This window comes from Lepisosteus platostomus, chromosome 2 (assembly GCF_059453375.1).
Source record: "Lepisosteus platostomus isolate fLepPlt1 chromosome 2, fLepPlt1.hap1, whole genome shotgun sequence".
Lineage (NCBI taxonomy): Eukaryota > Metazoa > Chordata > Actinopteri > Semionotiformes > Lepisosteidae > Lepisosteus > Lepisosteus platostomus.
The window spans coordinates 69,740,399-69,751,417 of record NC_142612.1 but is presented as its reverse complement, the minus strand read 5'-3'; the positions used below and the strand labels follow the sequence as shown (position 1 = coordinate 69,751,417).

Sequence of the window (11,019 nt, the reverse complement as noted above, 5' to 3'; positions counted from 1 at the left end):
TGGTAGGCTTAATAACTGGTTTCCAAATTGATAGTTATTAATTGGGAAAATAATTTGCAGTTTATACATGAAAAGAAACCTTATGGAAAGAGTGAAGCTAAAGATTTAGTCATTTTTCCTGACTTGTAGTGAACTAGATGTTAAACTAGTCATACTGTATGCCTTAGGTGGTACACTGTGATGTGGATGTCAAAGTTTCATCTGAAGGAGTGAGAGTAATTCAGAAAGACAGGATTACACACATAGAGTAAATGGTGTGTTCATGTGAGCGATCATTTGGCTTTAGGCATGACCAGTATGATCGCAAGACCTACAGGTAGTATCCATCTGGCATTTAGTAAATACTGCAAAAGTGGTTGTCAACCATATAACAGCTCACTTTAAGAATACAAAAGTGGACTTGTGCTCCGAAAATCCCAGAGCAGTTAAATGAAATTGCCTTCACCTGCAGAAATCTTAGGAACCACTGCTGAGTTGTTCAAAGATTGTTAGTGCTAGAATATTAATTTAAGACAAACTAGAGCTAAACCTCAAAGCATTACTGCAATGTCTACATTATATGAGTAGCATTCGCAACATGAACAGGCTGACCTTGGAAACATGGATGTGAGATGTTATCTTAAAAAGCTGTGTCTAAAGGCTGATAAATATGTTGCCAAATTCCCCATGTCACATGGCAGAATTTGTCAGTATGACCTGATGTTTCCCCAGTTTCTTGGCCTAAGGATAGCAACAATGAAAGTGCTCTCACATAGACTGAGTATAGAGCCCTTATTCAGTTCAGAGAGCAGCATATTTGCTTTGAATTCTACCACAGATTTCATGCAGATCAAACTGATCAAGCGCAGCACTGCTGTTCATTTTCATCTGTTTCTGTGGGTAATATCAGGGGACGGTTCATATCTTTACCCTTTTAATCATGATAGATGTACAATTTTTTAAACTAAGAAGAAAAGCAGATACTATATGTACACTAATATAACAAAGAAACAATTTTATTTAACATAGTTGGGTTTTTCGGGGACTTACAAAAGAACACAAAATCCAAGCAAGCAGGAGCAATTGATAATTGATTAATTGTAAAACTAGCATGTGCTTATAAACCTACTTCAGATACACAACATAAAACCCTTTTGTGTAAAAGCTGACTGGCTTGTCCTCAGCAGTGAAAGTGAATGAAGGTGGTCTGGATTCAATAAGTGCTCACCACTAAGCAAACACAATGCTTGGAACATATGGTAATGTTTGGTATTCTCAATGTCTTGTTTATGCAAGGTAGCATCACGTCCATCTGGTGACATTTTCTACTTGTGGATTCCAGCCCATGTCACAGTGGGGGGAGTGAACTCACAGGGAAGGGATAGAATGGCAAGCTGCAGCTACAGTATAAGGCATTTGGGGCATTGTTTCTTATCATTAATGTGTGTAGGGCAGAGTAATCTCACAATACTGTACAGTATGTCCCTTCATTTAACTGAAAAGTTTTTCCCCCACCATAACACATCATATATTAATTCTTTCTTTGTCACCTTGTAAGTGCACCAGGTGTGATTTTATACTCATTCACCAGCAAAGAAGAGATGTTCATTCACAATTCACATTCATTAGCTCATTACTCCCAGTGAAATGGGCTACATATTGTATATTACAATGAAATTCCCCATTTAAAATAGTGTTAATTTGTTTGTCACTATAGAAAGCAAGAGGGCTACACTAGGAGACGTGTACTATATATAGACAGCTTTCTCTCTGTACAGGTTGGTGCAAAATTAGTCTTATAAATAATAACTTGGGCCCTTTAAGCCATTTTAAGATTGTTCGCCAAACAAATCTGCCAGTTGATCTAGGGTGTACCTAACATTCATTTGCAGAGATCGTTTTGGTAATATTTCTCTTATGTGTAGTATGAAGGAATGAGCTGCTTGCTTTAACTTGTGCTTCAGGGGAATCCCAATACTAGCATGAAAAATGCTGACAGAATTTGTGTCTGTAAAATCCTTATTTACTTTTTTTAAATCCAAAGCATGCATAGGTCAAGGTTAGCATAAATACATCTTAATAATAAAAACAAATGTTCATGTTCACTTCAAAAGAGTGTAGCAGAAAGATCTACTCTCTGCACTGACTTCATATCTAAATCATATTGCTGCATTTTCCATAAATGTGTGGTGAAAAGGGCATGAAGAAAATATTAATCCTAATTTGCAATAGGTAATTTATTTAGGTTTTTCCAATATGTTTTTTGTTATTTTCAAATGTATTGCATTCACAGCAGTGAGAAACAAACCATAGTTTGCCAGCATGTTGTACTGGGCTCAGTTTGATAAGGATTTATTTCCACACAAACACAGTTGCTAAAATTTATGTTATCTCACCCCCATCGCTTTTGTTTATGTTCATGAGCCCATTCCTGGAGCAGTTTCTCAGGTCCACACTCAGGGGGCGGTTGGCATAAGGCAGGGTGGTAAGACTTGAATCTACAATAGCTGACTGAACACTATGGAAGAACCCAAACTAAAACAGAAAGATATTTTACCTTTCCATCTCTCTGTGAAATTTCAGTTCAAGTCACAATACTTTCTTTAATTTTCTTTAAAATTCCATGAGGGTAACTTCTTTAAAGACTTTGATAGATAAGACAAAATGTTTTATTTGTAGATGCATACATCAGCCTATTCAAGGGAATAACAGCAGACGTCAGTGACGTACTTATTGTCAGTTAAGTTGTTGTTTAGATCAATATCTTCTGTGGTTCTTGGTCCCTATTAGTCATTCCATGAACTTTAAAGAAGAAAAGTGGAACTCCAATTGTATTTAATACTAAACCTTTCCGATTTGAATAGGGATTAAGTTTGTGTCAGTTTTTGATGTTTGGCTCTGTGAATTCAAACTTTTATTTTCATAATGAGGTATTGAAATGTATAGAAAACAAAAGTAATATCTTGGTTTGCACCTTTATTTCTTGGTAAATACTCTGACTAATCATTTTTAAGAGCAAGAAGACAATGTAAACTCCCCAGCCTGCAAAGTTTAGCTTTCCAAAGGGTTTTAATACATCTATGTAATAATACAAACCATTATTGGAAAGTAAATTATGAAATCTTGGGTGCCAAGTTAGTTACATGTACATTGTGCATCCATACTGTACTGTACAGTATATGTACTGCAAAGAACAGGCTATTCAGGAAACATCTATGAGAGATAACTTTAAAATGTCTTGGTGCGTTTTGTCTGATGAAGCCTGTCATTTGGGTGCCTAAATGAGTGCCTGCCATAGTTGTGGTTGTGCTCGTGCAAACTGAGGCTTGTCAGTGATGGTATCTCCAGCTGCATAGTTTCCCACAAGTTCAACACAGCAGCGGATGAATCCTTTTGCTGCATAAAACATTTCCCTTGCCCAATGTTAGGAAGTCAGGGCCTTCTTGTCAGGCTGAGTGTCAGCTAGTGCACGTGAAGAAGATAAATGGTTCTAGTTTTTTAGAGCGAGAGTGGGAGAGTATAAAAGATTTTTTTTAAAATACCTCCTGGGTGCCACTGGTTGACTCCCTGACTGATGAGGTTTAGAAAGCTAGTTAATTGTCTGAAAAAGCCACGAATGAAAATGGATTTATTCTAATGAGGACTTTGGAGAAATGCTTTTGAAATCAAATTGTAAAGAAAGCCTTTTCTTTACCCATGTGTGTATGCTGACCTTGGGAAATCACAAAAGACAGGCTCTAGTTAGCAGCCCGAAGCAATGACAGATAAAACAAGGCTGCAGACAGTGGCTTAAATCTGTGTACTATATATGAGGAATTTTTGTTTTCTACTCATAATACATTTTCATTTTCACGACTCTTTGGTAACAGGGATGTTATGAAATAAGTTGATAAGTTGATTCCTATTTTTCCCTGAATCACATGTGGATGAATAAAAACAATTCTTACGTACTTTGAATCAAAATAATTAGCTGAGCCAGTTAGAATTATTTGCAGTTCATTTTCATACCCCAGTATTATTATATTCCATTCAGTACTGTGTGGCTATACTGTTTAAAGCCTATGTCTGAAGTTTTGTTTAAGCAGGCAGAAAGAGGCATTTCTGAAAAGAGAAAATTGATGTTTGTTACAATAAATGGCACAGCATTGTAAGGGCTATACCCTATATCAACAGGGATGAAGCAGATTCTGTACATGGCTATTAGCAAATCTAGATTTATAAAGAGGAAGAAAAGAGAGGTTATTTATTATTCCACTACCACTGCCTTTTTACCAACAGTGATATCTAACATGGTATACATTTTAATTACATTTTACCATTTATATAGTTAAATTAATACTAAGTTGATATGCAATTGCATGTAAATGAACATTTAGTGATTCTGTATTCTCATGTAGTATTTAATAAATTATAAGATTTCTAAGATGATAATGTCAATAATAATTAACTGCAATTTACTATACTTTCCTATAGAACATTTTGATGTGGTAAGTGGATACTGTAAAGCCTGTTTAAAAGTAAATATGAAGGCAGCACTGCTCCTTCACAACTCTTGGATCCTGGGTTAAATTCCACATTGTGTTTCTTCTGCATTTGCATATTCTTCCCCATGTTTTCCCAGATGCAAACCTTCCAAAGACATCCTGGCTAGGCTGATTGGAATCTCTGAATCCTCATGTGTGCGTTCTGTGATAGACTGAGAATCCATACAGGGTGTGGACTTGCCTTGCACCCTGGATTTCTGGCTTGTCACAGCCCTCACCAGAAATAAATTACTTCTGATAATGAGGGGTTGGAACTGGGTTAAAGAAGATGGACTGACATTATAAGTAATTAATGAATTAATGTTAATTGATTTTACATAATTTTTACAAGGATTCAACAAGTAATTGGAGATGGGATGTAAGGTTATTTTTCACCAGACACAATAAAGTGCTGTCTTATAATAAAATATGGGAAAACAGTTGTTGGGCCAAGAGGCACCAGAAAATCTCTTTTGCGGTGCAGAATGTGTTTGCACAATAGGATCAAGTAGTGATTGAATTATAGGATCTGATGGTGTCAAAACCTATTCCAAACCACTTGGAAAAGAAGGAGGTTCTTTTTGGATTCCTTGGGCTGAGATTGAAAATCACAGTTTGTCCAACTGCTAAATTCACCTTGCAGTCTCAAAAGTAACCTACCCATCTTCAACACAACAAACCCCAAAACAATAAAGTGTAATGAAACAAGAGTCCCTGACTTGCACCCCTCTTAATGCACTCTCTATATTTGGAAGGTTGGTCATAAATCTTTTTTGCTTAAAACTGACAAGTTGGGTGACTTTGAAGGTCTGAATTTCCATCTCAATTGAAATAAATAGCTGTCCAAGTTCATTTGTTTCAGAAGTGATGCTTACTTCTTCTCAAAGGTTTTTTAAATTAGTTTTGCATACTTTATGGAATTTCTCATCTTGCTACTCTTCTGTTACTTCTCAATAGAATTAAACCATCTTAGATCTTTGTCTGTCTGCTCAACCAGGTAATTAAGAGACTTTTGTGTAGTATGTCCTTCGTTTGTATGGGACGTTATTAAATTTGAATGGTACTTTCTATCATCCTGTATGGAACTGTCAAGCATTCATTTAGCCTAATTTATAAGTGCTTTGACATCTTTAGGCATTCAATTTCAAATGGAAATCTGAAATTGAAGTGAATTTGAAAAAAGTGAATGATTCTGTTCACCAGCCAGGAAACCTCTTTCCCTCATGAAATCTTGTCCTTTGCAAGTTTTTGAATAGTTTTACCATGCTTCTGCTCTTCATTTACTGTCATGGTTTTCCATAATTCTTCATATCTCGTTAACCTACAGTACATGATTACATGGACTTTATTACTTTATTAATTGATAACTTTCATCATGTAGACTGTTCCATACTACACTTTTATGAGTGTATATTCAATTCAAGGAATTAATCTTTCTTCAATTGCTCTTGTTTTAAATTACACAATTAAATCTATAAAAAGTAATCCATAAGAAACACACAAGACAGTGAACAGACATGAGGAATTTTCATAGGTTCAGTACCAGTTCTTAAAAAATCATGTTCTGTACTTGGGTCAGCAATTGGACAAAGAATAAGCTGGATCTTTCTCTCCTACAATAGTTTGTTTTATACCAATCAAAATATGAATCAATATACAGTATGTATGAAATGAGAGCTCTCTAAGGGGAGTTCTTTCTTAGTCATGCATGGCACGGATTTTTCAAACAATGCAATTCCTTTTGCCTTTTTAATGGAACTGTTAGGGGAATCAAAAAGGAAAATTCACACAGCGTGGCCACAGCATTGGAGATGAGGTTGATAAACCATACATGCTTGTTTAGTCAAACAGGAGGTGAGCATTTGCTTGCATGAGATGTAGGGGGATGGTATTTCGTAACCTGGAGAAGGGTGACAGGCTTTGCATCTCAGAACTGCATCAAGACAGATCATTCATGACACGTTTTTCACTGGATGATTAGCTGAAAAGAATTTTATTAATGTTTTTCATTTGTTTTCTCTTACGAAACAGCACGATGTCACTGGGAGAAGGTGCAATAAAGACTGTGGAATTTATATTGTACAGTCTAACACATTGTGACACAGGTTTTTACAGTCCTAGGTAAAACAACAATAAAAAAGTTAGGTCACTAGAAAAATAATGGAATTTTTGGAATGTTTTTGCTTCACAAAGCACCTGGCTAAGATCCTCATATCAGTTAGCTAGTAGCAATACTGTAAATTGAATAAGAAGAGCATAATGTTCTTTTTTCATTACCATTCTTATGTCTGTATCCCCGCATTGATTGTTTTACTTCATTACAAAACTGTTACAGGAAAGTAGAGAGGAAAATTGCTGTTTTAGTTTTGCTTCATGTCATATTTTATCAACGTTCATAATCTCATAGTCTCATAATGCAGAAATAGAATTATTAAGTAACTAGAGACATGTCATGTTTTGGTACAGCTGGACTTTGATTGTTTCCTTCCATTTACCTTCCAGTGTTGTACTGTATGAGATTGGTTTGTAGGGAATGTGTTTCAGGGAATGTCTGGATATTAGGCATTTGTTCTGTATGTCTGTATGGTATGCTTGCCTATTCCTCAGAAGCGCTGTGTTTGGGTCTCAAATCACAATGGCGAAACTCATATTGATTGGCTTCAGGTGTAAAACCTGCCATGTAAAATGCAGTTCATTTATGTGGCAGACTGCCTGAGATAGAGGGAAATAATAACTGTGGAGCTTCCACTAGATGCTGACAAACTGGGCATCAAAGCCTCAGAGTCTCAATTTATTTTAAATTGTTGCTCTTGTGAAGAAAAATTGCACGGAATGTTGCAATTCTCACATGGGGTGAATTAGTGGGTTCTGTCTACAGTACAGTATGTACAAGGGTGTTGGTTTATGCACTTGATTATCCGGACACTTCAGCGGTTGGAACACCAAAAAAGGTTTGATAGTAGCCACCTTGAAATTGGAAACATTTCATAAAAGGTGAAGAAAGTTAGTTACAGTATATCAGAAAGTTAGACAGGTTGTCTAAAATTTAATAAGGCTTCTTGTGCTTTCCGATAGGGACCACATTCCCCAGATTACACTGGGGGAATGAGCCGTGGCTCTCCATCACCTGACCCGTTGCAGGAAACAGAGGCTTCCTGGGTAAGGCTGGGAGAGTAAATGGGGGCAGAAGACTGAATCCATCAGTGTGCACCACTCACCGGGAAGAGGACTGACCAAGAACTGGAGGTTTGGGAATGTTTTTGGATGTTTTTATGAAGAGTCTTGGAGGGAGAAACTTTGTTTATCTTAAACGTTTGAGAAGAGTCCAAGAGACTGTTTTGGAGACATTTGTTGTTTGAGAATTGTTTTTTTTGGCTGGTAAGCAGTTTAGTTGTTCAGACTGTGTTAGACAGAGGCTTCTTGAAAAGTTTAGGCAGAAGCTTGATGAAGAGCTTGGGCTTTTGTTTTGTTATTTGGTTATGGTGTTTTCAATTCCCTGCATTTTCAATCAATTGCACTGGTGAGTTTGAACCTAATGGCTATGTTGTGGTGTGTTTGTTGGCCTAGACCCACCTATTTTATAAAGATTCCCATTACAACACGCTCATGTGAGTATCACAGTATGTTAAATAAAAATATTTCTAGAATATTAAGTTCCATCAAATGTAAACTGGTTTATGTGTAAAGGCTGCTGATCCACTCTACCACATACAAGGGAATCTTTTGCATTTGATTACACATTCATCAATATTTTTTGGCATTGAGTCAAGTAGAAGGTCAAATTATATAAAGGCAGTAAACTTGCATTTGCAACATTAAGGCCTTCAAGATACAATAGAAATTATAAGCACTTTTTCCACTAAATAAAGAGCTTATCCTGGATTTACTGGATTCACTAAATGTATATTTTTCATTGGCAAACTGAAATTGAAATAAGGTATGAAGCTCTTTGTCTCTTTTCCTGATAATGTCATCCAGAGCTGAGGAAGCCGAGAAACAGATTTAGATACCACGACAAGCAAATCCATAAAGCACTATTCCTAAACAGTGTAAGGATAATCAGACTATAAAATCAGCATTATTCAAATTCATGCCATTTGTCACTGTTTTACATCTTTGACACTACCGTGTGCTTTAATTACTGCTGCACATAGAGTTTCAAGTTATTCCTCCACAAGCATAATCTACAGAGCTGCTGGTCGTTTAAAAAACAATATGGTTCTGTCTTAAATGCTTGAGTAGCTACAAATGCAGTACAGTGTCCACTGAAGAGGACTGTGGTGTTCTGTCATCGTTTTACATGACTCCTTGTGGAAGTATTGCAGACAGGTGTTCACATTCCAAGAATGCACTGAATTAACATGTTCTGAGAACTAAGTGACAAGCAGAAAAGGTTTCCACCTTTGGGTATTGTGTAAAGGCAGATTTAAACAATTTGATTTAAGTTTACAGGATTACCCAGGTTTCCATTTGCAGTACAATATTGCTGCTTAGAAATGGAGCCTTGATCTTATGTTAAATCATTTAACATCCCTTAGGAACTATGCTACAAGATACTTACATTTCAAAACCTTTGTAACAGCAAATACAGGAAGCACACTACATAATTAAGGAAAAAAAAAACTGTAAGCTCATTTTGCTATAAACTAAAATAGTCAGACTTCATGTAGCACAATTGTCTCAGCAGATCCTTTGAAAATACAATGTAAAACAAGCTATTGATTCACATACACATGTTCTATGCACAATGTTATGCACCAGCTAATGTTTAGGTATTCTGTGGCTGAACAACAAAAGAATGACATTTTGGAAATTGTCTATATCCAGCATTATCACAGTAAAATGCATGCAAAACATTTTAATATGAGCAGATACAAGCCTCCTGACCAATTAGAACCATCTCATTTTCACTTCAGCTTACTTGCATCCATGCAAGGTAATATTTGATAATTAAACAGATACCTAGGTTCAGGAGTAAATGTCAAATCAAACAAAGCTCCTTTTAAAAGGCAGTACTGTACATTGATTAAACTGATTAATGGGTTGCAACCTGGGACTATTCAAAGGAAATTAAATGGAGCATGATCTCTTATCTGGACATGAAAGGAAGAGTCCCAAGATAGAGACATGGAGATTACAGGCATTTGTTGTTGATTGCTGTTGTTTTCCTGTCAAAGTACAGCATACCTTGATATCAAAAGGGCAAAAAACATTTGAACGTAATCTAATTCCTGTAGAGCCTAGTAGTAGGATATCATACAAAAGTAATGAGTTTTGAGACAATTACAATTTTGCAGGCCCAAAATTTAATATTTTCGCTTCTGTATTTGAATTTTTTTGCTACGTTTCTATAACACAAGTTGAACTATAAATCTCTGTAATATAAAACACATTGCTTTTGGTAAACACCTGAACACAATAGGGTAATGAAATAAAAGCATAACAAGCTAATCATTCTTGTGTTTTCAAAGCCCAGGAGCACAGATGGTGTTGCATTATCAATTGTTGCAAGGAAGATCACAGTCTTCAGAACATGTGCTAAACACTGGCAGTTTTAGCACTTCTTAGTTCCCATTTCTCCACTGCTTTGACACACAGGAGAATCAATTAAAGTATCATTCCTCCAGGAACTCTTTAAACAATGTAACATTTCATTACAATTTTTTCAAGCTCAATTGAATCTGATGCCCAGGTGTAAATTACCTAATTAACTCCAGGCTTGCAATCTTTTGCTCATATGTGGTGTTTTACTTCAGAAGTTACTGCAGAATCTATAATGAATCCACACTAATTCTTTACTTTGTTATCTTCTCTTTTGAATATCAGTTTCAGAAAGCAAATAACCCACTTTAATGCAGAATATGTCAACCATTACTCTGGTTAACAAATTGACTGCTTATGTTGATTAAATCCAGGATATAATAAAAATAACCATAACAATAATTATGAAGATTATTTAAAAATCCAAACTGAACTGCACAAAATATACACTGAACTCGACACTTAAACTGAGATGCTTATTGAATATTTGAATGAGAACAATACAGGGTGTCTCCACTGTCAGGTGGAGCAAGGGGAATGAAAAAGTCACATATTACATTAACATTTTTATACTGTCAATTATCAGCAATTAATGTGTGGTTTACAAACTAATATTCCTATGAGCTCTTGATGTATAGAAATGCTTGGTTATTTCCATCTAAAAAAGTTCTTCAGATAGCCCAGATTTCTTGAAGTCTTCTAAAATATACTCACTCTCCAATGTATGCTTGTTCTAAATTTGATACCTACTGTGTTTTTCTGTTGTACTACGGTATATTTCAATTTTCCAGTTATAGAAAGAGCAGGATAGAGCTCACAGTTTTATTTTTAACACCACATTATAATTTCTAAAACTTAAATCTTCAGAAAGCTGATGCCTGTTCCTGCATGCATTTATGTCCAATCCTTAATTGAGGAAGATATTTTTGATTATCTGGCAAATGTTCTTGCCAGTTTGCCTGGTGCACCTCATGAT

At 35.8% G+C, this 11,019-nt stretch overlaps 1 long non-coding RNA gene across 1 annotated transcript in view; it reads left to right on the top strand.

Annotated features, from left to right (window-relative positions):
• Nucleotides 1-7,599: 7,599 nt before the first annotated feature.
• Nucleotides 7,600-11,019, top strand: part of LOC148676960 (uncharacterized) — a 141,323-nt gene continuing 137,903 nt past the window's right edge. Inside the window, exon 1 of the long non-coding RNA XR_015929087.1 lies at nt 7,600-7,748. This is a non-coding gene — a long non-coding RNA (uncharacterized LOC148676960). The remainder of the gene's footprint in view (nt 7,749-11,019) is intronic.